Genomic DNA, 16952 nt, shown 5'->3' on the forward strand with positions numbered 1-16952 from the left:
GCCAGGTTCAGGCCTGAAGCTGTGCTCCGCGCCCCCCACCCATAGAGCCCGCTCCCCCTCCGCATCCCCCACCCTCCCCGTCAGACCCCATCTGAGGAGAGGCTCTGCTCCCCTCCCCCTGAACCGCTGGTCGGAGCCCCGATACCTTCGTCTCGCTGCTTGGGGGTCTGTGCTTCAGACACCCCCACCCCACCCCACCCCCGCATCTGTCTCCGCAAGGGGTTTGCCACAGGCTCAGTCCTCAGGTCTGCTAGAGATAGGGTTAATTCTGATTCGGGGATGCTGGCGGTCTTGGGACCGACCCGCTCACACTTGCTCGTGGCCCCATCCTGTTCTGAAAGGCAGTGCGCGGCCTCACGGCTGGAGCCGCCTGGCCTCACTTTCCTCGGTCTCCCCATCTGTACACGGGGGAGCCACAGCACACCGGTACGTCAGGGCTGCTGAGAAGCCCGGAGGAGGGGACCACCATCATGCTCACCTGGGTATAGGTTCCGGATCCTGTCATCCCCTTATCTGGAAATTAGCATGACGGTTTTCTGGCTTCTGTTGACAGTTTCTAGAGGTGACCAAGTGGCGTAATTTGTTCCCCGGGGAAGAAGAGGCCGGCACTTCCAAGGCCGGGGAGTCACTGATGCCTGCTTGCTCTTTCCCTCTCCACCACCCCTCCCTCTCCCCTCTCCCCTTCCTCCTGCCCTCCCTCCCTCTGTCCTCTCTCAGGGCCGGACCTCCATGGCCCTCCGGATCAAGAGCCACTAAGGGCCAGCACAGCTCTGCCCTCCCTCGGGCACCCGGGAGCGTTACACCCCAGCGAGGGGGAGTGCTTTGTGCTTTCTCCTTACTCTGTATGTGGCTCGAAAGGGTGGGGGAGGAATCTCCTAACATTTTTGCAAGGATCAGCTCATTCTGGGCTTTGTTTGAAATGAAGCATTAGTCACATTTGAGATTTAAATGGAGGAAATGTCTCTCAGATTTTTAACTGGATTCTAAAGCCCTCGTTGGAATATGAAGTCCATTTTGATCTGTTAGAATGGACAGCTGCCCCATGGCTTCCATTCACCACAGACAGTTTCCGCATTATTTGCAATTAGCAAAATTGATGGAAGGGGTCCCAGGTCTCCTTCCTGCCTTTGTTTTTTGTTTCCAGATGCATTCGCGTGTCTCATGTCATTAATTTCTGAGCATCCAGGAAAGGAGCAAGAAATAGCATTTATCTCCACTCCGGGCCCCATGTTCTCCCGACCTCCCAACCGTGAAGCCTGAGGGAGTGTCTCTCATTTACAGACAAGGAAACTGAGGCTCCGGGAGGGCCGAGCAGCTGGTGAGGGAGGAGCGGGGAGGCCTAGGGCCTGGCCAGGGCCCGAGTCTGCCTCCCCACCGCACTGACCCACCTCCGGGGAACAGCTACAGAGAGGAGACACCAGCCACCTGGCAGGAGTGACAGGGGACAGAGTCGGAAAGGCAGCCGGGCCGGCAAGCTGACGAGGACGAGGAATGTCAGGACACTGAGGTTCTGGCAAAGAGGGATGGGTCCCGGGCAGAACTCTCCCAAAGCGTAAATCATTTACAGGATTTACATTGTTCGGTTTTGTGACCTGTCTATCCCAGCTGCAAACCAGCGGGTAAGGCGGGTGCTGCCGTGGGCCGGCCGCCCATCCCGGGGGATCCCGAGGGGGCCGGACAAACCCGAAGCAGAGCTCCGGGCTGGGTTCCACCAACACAGTTGCTGAGCAAGAGAAGCCAGTCACTCAGGAGATGAGGGATGCGTTTCGGTTGCCAGCAGTGTGGGGTGGGGAGGTGGGAGGCTCAAGCCTCAACCACCCAGCTCTCCGCCCGCGAGATGGACACCTAGAGTTTTACGGGAAGAGGTGTGGGGGGTGGGTACGTGCGAAACAGGCAGGGAGTGTGACATGGGCGGGGCGGTGTCTGCTCAGCGCTCCAAAGGGGGCGTGTGGCGTGGGATCGTCCAGGCATTCTGTCTCTGTCAGGGCTTTTCGGGCCTGGCGATTGGAATGTTCCAGCCCTTGCACAGCACTGTCAGTGCCCCCAGGAAAGCGCGATAGGAAACGGCGGTGGGTTCAGAGGTCTTGTCTCTTTCTGGTTTTGGCTGTTGGCGTCTCCAGTGGAACTAGAGGGCTCGCCGATGTTTGCCTGCACGGCAGGGACGGATGCCCAGCGCCAGCTAGTTCTGGGCGGAAGGAACAGGGGCTCAGGAGCCGCAAGCAGAGGCAGGGCCGCCCGCATACAGCGGGGTATGTGGACCAGCCAACCCCGGGAGAGGCCTGCCTCCCACCCGGGGCCCCGCCTCCCCTCCTCCTCCGGCTCTGGCCGGGCCCGCTGGGCCTCTGCCGCAGACACCGCGTCCCTAGGTCTCTCTGGTCACCCCGACTCCACCCTGGCCAGGGCAGGACGGTGGTGGCCCTGCTTGGAGACAGGAAACAGGTCCTCTGGGACGTCCGGCCGGAGGCTGGCCCTCTCTGTGGTGCCCTCCGGCCACTGCCCTTACTAGCAGTGAGCCGCCAAAAGGCCAGAGGCGTTCCTAGCAGGACGAAGGAGGGGCGAGCCTAGCACGAGGCTGGGACAGAGGCCGAAAGCCCCAGGTCTTCCTGTGGTGCCTGGCGCATGGAAGGGCCCAGTAGGTACTCCCCATCCACTGGAGAAGCGCACTTCTCACTGCGGCTTGCCGGACGGCACATCCCGCCTGCGTGGTTCAGGGCGACCCGGGAGCCGCCTTCAGGGGGGTCAGACTGCCCCGAGGGGGGACTGGCCACGCCCTCCAGGGGGCGGAGTCCAGCCAGCAGGTGCCCTGTGGGCAGAAGTCCCGACTGCGGGTTCCCCAGACACTGTCCGGGCCCTGAAGGACACGTGCTCTCCTGGCCGGCCTGCTGCCTCCCCAGCCCTACAGATCACTCAAGGCCTGGTCCCAGGAGCCCCTTCCTTCTCCTGGAGGGTCTCCTCTCCACCCACGTCTTCATGAGGACAGCACGGACCCTCGTCCCCCTGGCCTAGAGCAGTCTCTGAGGCGCTGTGGTCCTGGAACAGCTGCCAAGACGGCGTCCCCTCCCCTCCCTCTCAGAAGTGTCCCAGTTTGGACAGTCACCTCTGTGGCTGCCCACCGACGACGTGTGTGTGTGTGTGTGTGTGTGTGTGTGTGTGTCTGTGGACAGCGCAGGGCTCCGGACACGAGCGTGTGCCTCGACGTCCCGCGTGTCCCTGCCATCCTGCGGACTCCGCGTGGTCACAGCCGCGTGCAGACCCTCCACAACCAGCTCTTCACCCCTTTCCGGTGAGGCCACCCCCAGCCATCCAGCCTGTCACCCCGCCTGGAGCGTGCTGTCCCCATGCTCCCCCACGTCCCACCTGCACCCTGGGATCCAGCCCGGGCTGCATCCTGTCTCTCATCTCCTGCAAGAAATAACCTCCCCGCTGGCCTGTGTCTATGCTGGACGTTTCCAGATCTGTTTCCACCTCAGCACAGTTGCCATTTGAAATGCAAATCAGACCTATCCTCCCCGCTCCTCCCCTCCTCCCCCTCCTCTCTCCCCCCTCCTCCCTCCTCCTCACTCCTTCCTTCTACCCGCTTCTCTCCTTATTTCTCTCTCTCTCTCTCTCTCTCTCTCACACACACACACACACACACACACACACACAGCCTTCCCAGAACTGTCCTGGGCACTCCTGTCTGCAGCCTTCTCTCAGCACCTGGAACTCTCCGTGCTCCTCCCGGAACTCTCCGTGCTCCTCCCGGAACTCCTCGTGCTCCTCCCAGAACTCCCCGTGTTCCTCCCTGTGCCCAGAGCATGAAGCTCCCTCAGCCTGAAAGGCTCTCCATGCCAGCTCCAGAGGAGGGACTTCCATCTTCTGCATTCTGTCCAATGCTCCTCCCTCAGGAAGTGCCCCTGACCCCCCAACAGGCTGTCCTCACATCGGGGACCTGTCCCTCCTTATAGCCTTCTCAGCGAGGCACGTTTGTGTGTGTGTGTGTGTGTGTATGTGTGTGTGTGTCCTCCCCTAGATAGAGGCTCCCTGAGGGCCGGGGTCCTGCTTGGTTCTTCCACCAGCACGGGCTGGGCTGCAGGTCACACGGGGGTCCCAGGGCCACCTCCCATCACCTAGAGAGGGACGCCTGGCCTTGACCGCACTCGTCGCCTTGCTGTGCTCCTGGGCCGAATCCTCTCATCCCCGTAGAGGCAGGGTCTTTCTGGCCTGGCTTGGCCCTCGGCCCTGGCCCTCACAGTGTCCTGAGCATGTGTCCTGCCCTGGGGCACAGTGTGGGACCAGGGCACAGCCCTCCTTCCCCCTGGAACCCACGGGAGCCCCCTTCCTCCAAATTCAGTTCCTGCCCAGGAACCATGACCCCGGCTGCCCTGGGCGAGTGCGCTTCCCTGCAGGCGTAATCAGGGCCGTGGCTTGCAAGTTGTGGAGACCTCTGTCCCCGTTTCACAGCACAAGACACTGAGGCCAGAGGGCTGAGGGGCCTGCTCGTCCAGCGACCCTGCCACCTCTCTTCAAACACAGGGAAATTCAAAAGACAGCTCTTTCATAGTCCCACCGCCCCCAAGCCGGACCATGTCCCCGGATCCCGTCACCTGGCTGTGAAGGCAGGGTTGCACCTGCGCGCTGATGTCACAGCGGCCCCTCCTGGGGCTGCGTGGGAGGCTGGACCAGAGAAGCGGGTCGGAGCCCAGCCCAGTGCCTGCCGCACAGCAGGCTCTTGAGATGTGGTGGCTCCTTGGGTGGTGACAGGCCATGGCTGGAGAGGCAAGGAGTGGCGAGTCCCAGTTCTGCCTCGGGCCGCTGTCCCTCGGGGTCAGAGACCGTCCAGTGCTAAAAATACGGCGCCTGGAACCACTGGGTCTGAATCAGCCGATCAAGGGCGCCGCTCGCCCTGCTCGCCACTAGGTGGCGGTGTTGCCCCTTCCTTTCCGGGGCTTCGGCGCTGGATCTCCCTTCTCCCCTGGTAACCACCTGCCCGGGTGTTACACCCGCACCCAGAGCTCTCACGGGGCCTGCGGGGCCTGCGTGATCCGGGGCTTCCCAAGCCTGCTGCTCCCGGCTTCCCCAAGGCACCCCCACCGCGAGCTCTCTGGGCCCCGAGGGGGAACCAGAGGTCATTTACGGGGGAGGAGGAATGGGGCCATTTGTCCCAGAGGACCTCCTCTCCAGTCCTTCAGGACCGAGGACACCACTTCTTGGTTCAGGCATGGAGCCCAGATCACAAATCCTGCTAAGTTTAGGAGCCGTGGCCCCAAACTGCAGTCATTTGGTGGCCATCGTGACTTTTTATATCCTTGCCATGAGTAAAAAGTCAGTGTTTCCTGTCACCAAGTAGGAGTTGAGAGCCCAAATAACGGTGAAAACCAAACAGAATTCTTAAGTTCTGGTCAGATATGGCTGCTTTCCCTCTCCCTCTCCCCTCTCAAGGAAGAGACAAGTAAGTGTCAGGAAGGATTACAGGGAGACTAGGCACCGAGCAGACTTGCAGGTGTTCCCCCGAGGACTCGCAAAATCCCCAAAAGGCTTTTGAAAGAGCAAGGATCGGGAAAGGCCTCCATGAGATCACTGCTCTGTCCTCAAGAGCCCGCAGAATGGCGCCCGTCTCACACTTCGGGAAACGTTTCCGGAGATTGTGTCTCCAGACACACAAAGTGAACTTTTCCTTCGGGCTCATCGAAGGCAGGTTCTCCAGGCATGTGAAGTACAGGGACCAGAGGGACAGCCACAGGCAGAGAGAACTCAGAACCAGGTGTCCTGGCCCGGGGACCCGCCCTCCGTGGCCAGGAAGTGGGCAGTTCCCCCGTGTGACCCGGTGGCCATTGGCGCAGTGACGTCGGGAGACTGTCCGGGCTCTCTGCGCCTTCCGGAGCGCCACAGCTATTTGATTAAACTTTTCCTTAAAAACCAAATGTCGAGCTTCTTGACTGCTGCGAAACCAGCCTATTCAGTGATGTGACGTATCCGATCTTGGCACATTGGAGCCATCAACCTGTCCGCTTGTGGTCCACGGTGCTTCGGGCTTTGCTAAGCCCTCTGTACCCGCGCTTTCCCCAAATCCTCTGAGTTGAAGCACACCCTGATGAAAGGCCTAAAACCGGTCCTTTGCAGCCTCTTACCTGCGTGGCTCAGCTCTCTCTTGGTCGCAGCCACAGCAACAGGCCGGCTTGTGGAAGCAGGCACCGGCCACGCCAAGCCCCTCGTTCCCAATTTTTGTGATTCTCAAATCAGCCTTGGCTAAAAATGAAGATTTGAACCCAAGACCTCGGGATCACGAAGCCAGCGCCCTCCAGTGGAGCCGCCGGTGGCCAAACTGCTGAAAAGGGCGAGACGTACCGCAAACAACAGTAGCCGTCGGCCCCGGCCCGGGGGGCCCGTGCGGCCCACGCTTTGGAGGGCCTCACGTCTCGCAAACACACGGGAGACAGCCGTCAGCCACCACGTGGCGCCCCTATCGCTCCAAACTGAGCCCCACCCCTGCACTCACACCAGCCGAGACTAGACAAACGGTCCACATGTCTTGCTTTATGTCCTTGAATCAGAAAGTCACGGGGCCCCCAGCCCGTGAGGGCTGGTCGGCTGTGCCGCCCCATCCGACACAGGCACTGCCGGACGGGAGAGGGAAGCTTGGGTATCTGCCGGGATCGGGTGAGCGGGAGACACATCCTGGCCGTCGTCAAGCTTTTACTTCCCGCTGGTGGGAGCCCGGGAGGTCCTTGGGGGGCCGAGTGTAGCTTCCCGTGGTGCTGGTCTGTTTATGAGCCACATACCGCACCCCCCATCTGGACATGGTGCACGGGACCCCCGGACGTGACTGTGTCCCGGCATCGTTGTTACATCCGTGACCTCCACACACACGCGAACCATGCTTTCCACACGTGCCTTCTTCCGTTTTGTCACTGCCACGGGCCACTCGTGACCACAGAGCCCGGGTCATACTTTGTTTGAACCCAGGTATGGGTGCCAGTCCTGGCGTCATCCTTTCTGAGCTGTTCGGCCGTTCCTGAATTTACACTAAGTGCATGCATCCGTTTTAATTTCTAAAACAGGGCGCCTGGGTGGCTCCGTCAGTTACGCGTCCGGCTTTGGCTCAGGTCATGATCTCGAGGTCTGTGAGTTCAAGCCCCGCGTCGGGCTCTGTGCTGACAGCTCAGAGCCTGGAGCCTGCTTCGGATTCTGTGTCTCCCTCTCTCTCTCTCTGCCCCTCCCCCACTCATGCTCTGTCTCTCTCTCTCTCTCTCTCTCTCTCTGTCAAAAATCAATAAACATTAAAAAATTTTAATTTCTAAAACAGACGTAAAGGAGTAAAATAATTCTTTTATTTGGGAATTTTTCTTACTGGCGTTCCAAATGAGAATTTTTGTGTGTATTAAAAGCCTCTGTGGCTGCAGGGGGAAAACGTTTGGAAACGTTGGACGAGACGATTCACGGGCTCTCTCGAATGGCAGTGACAAGCCCAGGCTCCGGGCGGCCTCTCTGCTGCCCGTGGGCTGGCTCCTTCTGGATCCTGCTGGCCCCAGTGCCTCCTTTTCACAAGAGCTGTGGTCTTGCTTCTCTGTTTGCAGCTCCTTCCAGAAAGCTCCAGAAAACAGAACACTGCTCCATCCGGGGCCCAGAGGGCCACCTGTTAGAGATACCCAGGATGCCCGCACGGGCTGGTGTCCTGGGTCTGCTTCCACATCGCACATGGGGAGACCGAGTCTTCCAGAGGTTCAGACCTTGGCTCCAGGCCATGCGGAGCAGGTGCACAGGTCATGATGCTGGGCTGACCACGGCGGTGCCTGCCCCCCCCCGCCCCGGACCCGGGCTCTGAAGCCCGCAGCTGCCGGGCCTCTCGCCTGGGGCTCACCTTGGCAAGATGTGCCCGTTCTCATGGTGCCCCCACAGAGGCTGCGGACACTCTGGTGGGGTTGCTACAGAGAGGGGAGCTGGGCCGGGCCAGGTCCCTGGGAGAGCACCCCTCTGAGGCTTCCCCCGACTCACCCCCCCGGGACCAGCCCAGGGCAGGACTTTGTGATGCGACAAACAGGCCAGCCTGGCCTCTTGTCCCTCGCTCTCCTGTGGCTCCATCCAAGCCAGGGTTGGGGCGGGGGGAGCCCGGAGGAAAACCATCTCCCTTCTACCTGCTCCTCCCCGACAGCACTGGTCACCTGTCACCCTGCAGCGCCCAGCCTGTTTGCCACCAAGTAAGGAGGGGGCCAGCGGCGGGGACGGGCAGGGACTTCTCCAGGGCTGCCATGGGGTCTGGGGTGGAGCCTGGCCCGGCCAGAGAGGAGGAGCGGGCTCCAGACGGGGGGGGGGGGGGGGGGGGGGGTAGCTAGGCCCCCTTGCCCTCCAGTCCTGGAGAAAGTGTGTGGGCTTTGGGGCAGCCTGGGCCCCTGCTTTCGTGTGGTCTCGGGAAAGCGCTGCGACCCCCGCGCCTCGGTTTCCCCGGCAGTAAAATGGGCTCATTCGGCTCCGTCCCACACGGAGCCATGGGGGGGTGTGTGGAGCTCCTCTGTGGGAGGCCCCGGCACATCCCTGCGTGTCCGTGCACAAGACGCTCAAAATGGGGCATCGACCTCCGCGGTGGGGTCCCGTCACGGCCGGGCACCGGGGCTCTCCTCGGGGCGCCGACCCCTCCTGGCTCCCAGTACCACGGCCTCAATCAGAGGCCCTCAGCAGCCCCCCTCCACCTGCCATGCCGGGGCCAGGGAGAGAAGGCCACGGGGGTAGGTCACCCCTCGCCGCCCGTGAGCATCAGCTTTGAAAACGCAGAGCCCCAGCTCCCCCCGCCGAGACCCAGACCAGAGTCCCACGCTGGGCTGCGCGGCATCCAGGCCTCAGTTAGCCCTCGTCTGTGCTGGTCGCTCCAGCCCTGCTCTGCCCCAGCTCTTGGCCTCCGCTCCCCTGAGCCCCGGGCCCCCAGCCGCTGCTCCCTCGTCTGTAAAATCCTGATTGCAACTCCCTGGTGGGGAAGCCGGGGAACCTCGTGATGTGATACAGGTGAAGTGCGGAGTGGGGGGAGTGGTCTGTAAGCCGTGCCCCCCTTCCCATCCCAGGCCTTGGGTGTTCTCCCACCCACCCTTCTGGGGAGCAGCGTGCCTCCGTGTTCACGCACGCTGGGGTCCCTTGCCCGTGGCTGGGAGAATGTGGCTCCTATGAGATCTGTGTTCCCATTTTAGACGGCCTCCGAGGCTGACAGCAGAGCTCTGGGGGCTTCGAGGCTGCGGCCGTGGGCCATACTACACGTGCTCCCTGGGTCCCTGGCCTCTGGCAACTCCATCTGGGGTGGACGGGAAGCTGAGCATGTGCTCCCAGAGGGCCCAGGCACTGACTGCCACCACCCCCAGAGCCACTTTCCCTGCCCGCCCCCCACCCTGCGCTCTGGGCTGGGAGCAGGTGTCCAGCCGGCGGGGAACCTGACGCTTGGGAGGAGAAAGGGGTCCTGGACCCAATCGTCTTTCGGTCTGACGTTAATGCTCCCGTGGTCCCTGCTGTGCGACGTCCACGGCCGTGGTGGCACAGAGCCACAAGCAGGGGGCTTCTAGCGACAAACCTGTCCTCCCCCCGTTCCGGAAGTGTGAGCAGGACCAAGCTCTCCAGAGGGTCTGGGGGAGGACCCTCCTGCCGGTCCCAGCCCTGGGGGCTCCAGGCTTCCCCGTCTCTGTCAAATCCGCTTGTCTCTCATAGGGACACTTGGCGCTGGGTTTAGGGCCCGTGCTAAATCGGTCGTGATCTAAACCCAAGATCCTTAATTGGTTATATCTGCAGAGATCCTTTTCCCAAATACCGTCCCACGCCCAGGTTCCTGGGGTTAGGACGTGAGAGTATCTTTTGGGGAGCCACCCTTCAGCCCCCTGCTCCCGTCTCCGTCTGAACACCACCTCGGAGGAGCTGCGGGGCCTTGTAGTGTCACTGCTCGCGTGGATAAGCTTGCCCTCTCGACCTCAGGCCGGGTGCTCCCCGAGCGCTTGCCAGTAGATGGGGGAGGAAGGTTGGCACAGAGACACCCAGGCATCTGCCGCGGAAAGTCCAGTCCCGTGGAGCGCACCCAGGCCGACCCCTCGGTCACAGCTGAGAAACCCCAGGCCCAGGCTTTGCTTTCATGCTGCCCTGCTCTTGGACATCGCCCTTCCTGCCGACGCTACCGAGGACGTGCTCTGACGTCACAGCGGCCTCTAGTCTGGCCCCTTCAAGCCTCCTCCGTCCTGAAATCCCCACAGGGGCCTGTCCCTGCCCTGCGAGCCCCCTGCTTCCCGCCGCCCCCAGACTCCCCTATCTGCTCAGTGCGACCTGAGCCCCTCCGGGTTCTGCCTGCTCGGCCGGCCCCTGCAGGCAGCGTCCCTCTCGCCCAGCTTCCTCTGGCTGATGCCTTCGGCCTCGCCTTCCACGCTGCCGAAAGACCCTGCCTGCTCAGGATTCGAGGTCCCTGTGCCCACCCCCCTCCCACGTCCTCTGCTTTCGTTTGCCGTTTGCTGGCTCGCCGTCCCCGCTGATCTCCGGGCCTGGCCGGTGTGATCACGTTGCCCGTGCTCTTGGCCCTGGCCCCACACACAGCACCAGCCTCACGCTGGCTGAATGAATGGAATGTGCCCTACCCCAGCTCTGTGGCCAGAAAGCAGCCAGCTCCAGCCTCCTGGCTCCAATGCTAATGTCCTCCTTGGCCCCCACCGGGAAGGGGCGGTCAGGGGGAGCTCTCTGGGAGCCCAGGGCTTGAAAGCGCCTGGTGGGACCTGACCCCTCTGGTGCCGTGTCTCCAGGGACAGAAAGGTCAGCCCCAGAGGAAGGAGCCCAGGGGAGTGCCATCCTGGTGGTCTCTTGCTTAAGGAGCGCCCAGGGGCCCAGTTTATGTCACGATGCTTACTGAGCCCCTGCTGTGTGCCAGGCCCTGGACTAGGCTCGAGGTCCGCCAGGAACGGGACAAAACACCCGCCCTCTGGGAGCTTGCATCCCAGGGTGGGGATCCAGACAAACAAACGAACCAGTAGGTCAGCGTGTGGGACATGTAGTGGCAGGGCGGGCGGGGAGGGCCACATGGAACCAGCTGGATAAGGAGGGTGGGAGTTTCTCTCTTACACAGGCCGTTCTGGTCTCACTGAGAAGACACTCGCGCCGAGACCTGAATGAACTGAGGGAGCGAGTCACATGGACGTCTGAGGGAAGGGCATCCTAGGCCCAGGGAATAGCAACTGCGGAGACCCTGCGGAGGGAGTGTGCCAGAGGCAGCCAGGAGCCCGGAAGGGCAGAGAGGCGGGCGGTCGGGTCAGACAGGACTGGTGCGGAGCCCTGGTGGGAGGAAGTCACCCGAGGCTAGGGACAGCGTCTGGCTGTTTGCGGAGCGGTTATCACAGCAGCCGTGTGGACGATGGGCCGCGGTCAGAGCAGGACCGGTGTAAGGTGCCCCGTTCAGCGGGCAGGCTGGGCGGCAGCCCAGGGCGGAGACGTGGTGGCCACGGGGGAGCCGCGAGGGTGCCACACTCCAGATGTGTCTGCAGGGAGCGTTGATGGGGTTTGCCGATCGCTTGGGTGTGAACGAAAGAGGAGTCCGGGTTGACTCGGTGCAGCCAGAGGGGAGGGAGGGCGATGCCGGGGAGCGGTCCGGCCTCGGAGCCTCCCTGCCCCATCGGGCTGCACCCTCCCTCCGCCAGTCACCGCCTGCCCCTCGCGGTCCCTGCCAGAGCCCGAGGACCACGCAGGAGGACGCTCCAGCTCCTTCCCACTGAGGCAGGAGGCGGCAGGCCTGCCGGGACACGCACAGCCTGCCACGGTGGGCAGGCCCGCCAGATCCTCTTTCCAGGGATGCGGTCACAGTGGTAGAGACACAGAAGCTCCCAATTAGGGGCCTGGACAGGATCCAGAAGCCCTGGGCCTCTGCCAGGGGCAGACTCTTCCAGATCGGGGTGTGTGTGCAGGGAGAGGTGGGAGGAAGCAGTCGGAATGGGGAAGACGCAGAACCCCGAGCCGGTTGACCTGGTTTCTGGGCCCGGCTCTGTCTCCTGGGCTCCTCCATTAAGGAGGAGGAGGGGGAGGAGGGGGAGTGGGGCGGCGAGGATTTCTGCAGAGCTTACCGCAAGCCGGGCTCCGTTCTCCGTATTTGGTGCCGTTCCGGGTCCTGTGCGGTCGTCGCTATTGTTAAACCCACTTTGCCCGTGAGGAAACTGAGGCCCAGAGCCCTTAAGCCACTCGCCCCAGGTCACGCCGTTGGGAGGCAGCCCCTGAGGCGCGTTCCTCACCACACTGGCCCGTGTGGCCAGCCTCCGCCCGCCTGTCCAGCGTCCCCCGGGCCCCGCCCCCAGAGTCCAGTCCCCCCGTTCCAGGGGCTGGCCTCGCACACACGCCAAACCGGCCAGCCCCAGGGCCTTTGCGCGTGCTGTTCTCTACCTACAGCACTTTCCTCGTGGCTGGCTCTCTGCCCTTCTGGTCGCAGGGGAAATGTCACTTCTTCAGACACATTTCCTAACCGCTCACCTCCCCCCGCCAAACCCAGATCTCTTCTTGCCCCTGATACCCCATCCGTTCAGCCGAGCCGTCCCGGGCAGGGAATACAACAGCGAGCACAGACAGCAAGGCCGTCTGTGTGCCCTCACCCGGGGGACAGAGCCCCGCCACCAGCCTCCGCCCGCAGGGTCGTCCTGACCCCTCACCTCTCTCCCACCTCTCAAGTACGCATGAACTCCTTGAGCTGTGCCTCAGGTTAGCCGGTCCCCCCACATGACCCCGGGGACTCACTGGTCAGGTTGAGAGAATCGGCCCCTGCCACCCTCTCAGCCTCTCCCCCCGCAACATCTGCACCCGTCTCGGGGATCTCTCCTGGAGCAGGTACCTCGCGGGGCGGTAGAGACCAGAGTGGCTTCGAGGACAAGCCCTAACTCGAAAGAGCTAAGGGCAGATGTGGGGCCCTGCGCCTGTGTCCACGGCCCCATGGAGCACCTGTCACCTCTGTGTCTGTGACAGGAACTCTCCAGAAGGAGCAGGACTAGGGTGAGCCCCCTAAGACCCAATCTTGAACCTTCTCGCCATACGGATTCCTCTCTTCCGGACATTTTCCCGTTGTCAGCTGCTTCTGGTAAGATGTGGGGCTCAGAACCAAATACCGTTGATCACGGCCCAATCAGGCAGGACCGTCCCCCTCCCCAGTTTCTATGGACGATGTCCCTGTTGATGTGACCCCAGATCGCAGCACAGAAGGACCGTCCTCTTGCTCCTGCCACCGACCCCAGCTCTGGAACCCTCGTTTTCTCAACTCCGGCTGCACGTGGGGAGCACCGGGGCCAGTTTTTAAGCTCCCAGGGCCCGGGCCACACCCCCTTATCAATCAACTCAGTCGGCATCTCTGGAGACGGCCTCGGTGATTGCAGTGGGTGACCAGGCTGGGGGATGGAGGTGCTGGTGCCCCGGGCAGTGTACTTGACTCACTGAATCCCTGGTGTCCAGGCCTTTAGGGAGTTACTCAGGCAGACGTCTGACCCGTGGTTCCCGAAGAGCTCTCCAGGGAACACCAGTTGTGCAAAATGGTCCACCAAGAAAGGGTGTGTGGTCAGTGAGCGTGAGAAATGCTGCTGCTCTAAAGCCACCCCTTACGTAGGTCATCGGATGAGTCACAGGGGAAGGCAAACCCCCCCCTGAAATCAGGCTTCCTGTAGACCAGGCGTACAAGCCCTCAGTGGGGCTGGGCGCGCCCCCCCACACCCCCAGTTCCCTGCGCTCTCTTTCTCAGGTGGGCACTGAGCTGAGCAGAGTGGGGATGAGGGGGGTGGGCACGAAAGCCTGGGACCAGGGAGAAGTCCCCACCGCAGGGTCCTTCCTGGGGCCACGGGTTCACTGCCCCCACGGAGTCACGCAGATGTCCTGGAGGGGCGCCTCTGCCCTGGCCCGCTTGAGTTCTGGGGTCCCAGGCGGTGACGGGGCGTCCGTGAAACTCCGCAAGCATTTCTTTGCTTCTGTTCAAGTTGGGTCTGTGTATTGACCAGGCATAGTGCGTGGGAACGGTACGATTCTCAGAAAGTGCAAACGGGCTTGGAGGGAACAGTCAGTCCACAGGTCCCCACCTGGGGGAGAGCCACTGCGTGGGCCTCCTGTGTCCTTCCCCTGCCCCCACTCTTCTCCCTCCCGCCTCCGCTCTGCCACCTCCTGAGGGCACCTTTCATGTCGTTCCATAAAGAGCCGCTGCAAAATGCGCCATTGGAAGAATGTGCCAGAACCTATTTAACGAGTCTCTTAATGATCGGCACTTGGGCTGCGTCCCGTTTTCAGCCCTTCTCAACAAAGCTGTAATGAATGACTTCGGACACACATCATTTCGGATGGGTACAAGTCTGCCCCTAAGACAAATACCTCACGAGGGATCGGCGGGTCCACGGCCATGTGCATGGTTGTCGTGACAGACGTGGCCACATTGCCTCCCAAGGGGGCGTTCCAGCTGCTACACCCACCCGCGGTGCCTGGGGGATACGGCCACTTTTATAGAGTGCCCTTCTGTCCGAGGAGAGCCCGCCGTGCACCCGAGGGTTTCTGGTTTCTGGGCTCGGGATCGTTTCTTCCGGTGACCTTTTAGGCAGAAGGTTGATAAGTAAAAGAGAGGGAGGTAGGCTGGGGTTCGAGCAGGGGTGGGCGCCTGCTCTGTTGTCTCCCACCCCCAGGACGCCCTTTAGGGGAGGCAGGAAGGGAGTAAGAGGCATCAGGGCGCCGTGGGGATATGGCAAAGCAGGAAGCCAGTTGTGTCCCCGGGGGTGAAGGGTCAAGGGGAAAGAGTGTCCCTGAATGAGGCCGGACCGGGGAGGGGCATGAGAGGGCTGAAGCGGGGCCGCAGAGGCTTCTCCAGACTGTCACCCGGCCAGTGGTGCCCAGACCGGCTCATAGCCACTTGCAAGAGCTGATTGGCCGATTGTTCAATTTCCCGGGAATTTCGTGAGCCAGTTGGTAAACACGCCCGTTGTTAAGAAGTAAATTCTATAAACTTACAATTACGGAATCTTCTTCAAAACTAAGAAAACCCATCCTCAGAACTCCTCGCTGCTTGATGACTTGGCTGTAGTTTGCTGCCAGCTGTGGCCACGAGGTCGTCTACGCCCGCGGATCTGTGCGGTGACACGCTCCCTCGGGGCCTCTTCCCGACTCCGTGCGCGGGTGCTGGGTGGGCACGTCGCTAGCTTGAAATTGACTCCGATGGGAGCATTTACGCCACGGAAAGTGGCCAACACTGCAGGTTAGGGCTCCCCACAGTGCCCCCCGTCCCCAGGCTGGCGGCTGAGCCCCCCCTCCTCGCCTGCCCCCAGACTGGCGGCTGAGCCCATGCCAAGCACTTCACCGTGCCGGCTGCTCTGCCCTCTGCCCTCCTGCCCCTGACTTCCGCTGATGGAACCCAGCCGGAAGCCAGCTGGTCAGGGCACCAGGCTCCCGGGGCTCAGACTGAGACGGAGCAGGTAGGGAACAGGTGCGGGAGAAACCGATGGACCACAGTTGGCGTGCCAGGCCTCTGCTGTCAGGGTGACAGAAGACACGTAGTGACCCCCGTCCCCTTCCGTGTGGGGTGGACATCTGTGCGGGGTCTCAAGCCTCCTCAGCGCTGACCCGGGCAGCCAGCTGGGAACTGGCCCTTCCATTGGGGAGGCTCCGGCCCGTGGTCAGATGACGTATCAGAGGACGTCAGACCCGAGTAGCAAAACCCTTTCCTATTCCTTAGGATAACGATAGCATCTTCTTACTCTAAGAAAGTGATGTTCCCATTCTGCCTGATGCTTCACCAGCATCCTCACGTGAGTGCCAAGGGTGAGCGGTCTGCAGGCCGAAGCTGTGCCACGGTCCCTGGAGGGCTTGCGGGAACACAGACTGCCCGGCCCCCCGCCCGATGTTCTGATCCACCGGAGGTGGCGTTGCGATATCATAAGAAATACGTAATTTGGTCTTTACCCCAGGCCCCTGGCCAGAGCGCCTCAAACCTTTGTGGTTTTCTGACTGAGAAACGTGCTCGGAGCATCCTTGATTCTAATAGTCGATCATTAACCCCAGTTCCGACGCAGACGCTCTGGTGAGATCTTTCCTGGGTGATGGGGACGTCCTTTGTTCCAATGAGGTGACCCTGGGTGGCTCCAGGACAGCTTCAGGATGGGGCTGGTTGCCGAAAAAGACCACGATTCGGCCCCACCCCTCATCCTCCTGGTAAGGGAGAGGGGCTGGAGGCTGGGTTCTTGGTCCATCCTGCCTGTGTGACCAAGCGTCCATAAAAGTCCTTCACGTATGCGTTGTGAACACGTCCTTGTGCCAGGAAGGACACACCCAGCTCCCCAGGGACAGAAGCTCCTGTGCTCAGGACCCTCCCAGACGTCACCCTGAGCATCTCTCAATCTGGCCGTTCATCGGTGTCCGTTACGGTAGCCTTTGTAATAAATCAGTGATCGTAAGGAAACAGTCTTCCTGGGTTCTGTGAGCCGCTCTAGCAATTAGTGAACCTGGGGAGGGGGTCGTGGGAACCTCCGATCGGAGCCAAGTCAGACAGAGTGTGGGGGACCGGGGACCCACCCCTCGCGATTGGTATGTGCCCTCAGGGCATCTGTGGGACTGAGCCTGTAACCTGTGGGGTCTGTGCGGGCTCCAGCTAGCATCGGAACGAATTGAACTGTGGGACACCCGTCTGGTGTGTGAGAACCGATCGGTGTGGGAAACACCCACAAGACTGATGTCAGAAGTACCGGGGGGGTTGAAAGTAAAGGAAAGAAAACAGTTATTCTGGGGGTGCTGGGGGGCTCAGTCGGTTGAGTGTCTGGCTCTTGATTTCAGCTCAGGTCACGAGCTCACAGTTTGTGGGATCGAGCCCCACGTCCGGCTCTGTGCTGACAGCCAGGAGCCTGCTTAGGGTTCTTTCTCTCCCTCTCTCTCTCTCTCTCTGTCTCTCTCTCTGTCCCTCCCCTGCCAGGATAAATAAACAAACATTTAGGAAAAACAAAAGAACACAGTTTTCCTAGACAGTGAGTCTGGTGCGG

At 61.6% G+C, this 16952-nt stretch overlaps 1 protein-coding gene across 2 annotated transcripts in view; it reads left to right on the plus strand.

The window, feature by feature from the left end:
• Positions 1-8047: 8047 nt before the first annotated feature.
• OSGIN1 (oxidative stress induced growth inhibitor 1) overlaps positions 8048-16952 on the plus strand; it is a 31940-nt gene continuing 23035 nt past the window's right edge. The window contains exon 1 of one of the 2 annotated variants that reach the window (XM_045441278.1): positions 8048-8177. The gene's annotated coding sequence lies outside the window, so the exon portion shown is untranslated. The remainder of the gene's footprint in view (positions 8178-16952) is intronic. The other variant, XM_045441276.1, reaches the window with a different exon arrangement.

This window comes from Leopardus geoffroyi, chromosome E2 (assembly GCF_018350155.1).
Source record: "Leopardus geoffroyi isolate Oge1 chromosome E2, O.geoffroyi_Oge1_pat1.0, whole genome shotgun sequence".
Classification (NCBI taxonomy): domain Eukaryota; kingdom Metazoa; phylum Chordata; class Mammalia; order Carnivora; family Felidae; genus Leopardus; species Leopardus geoffroyi.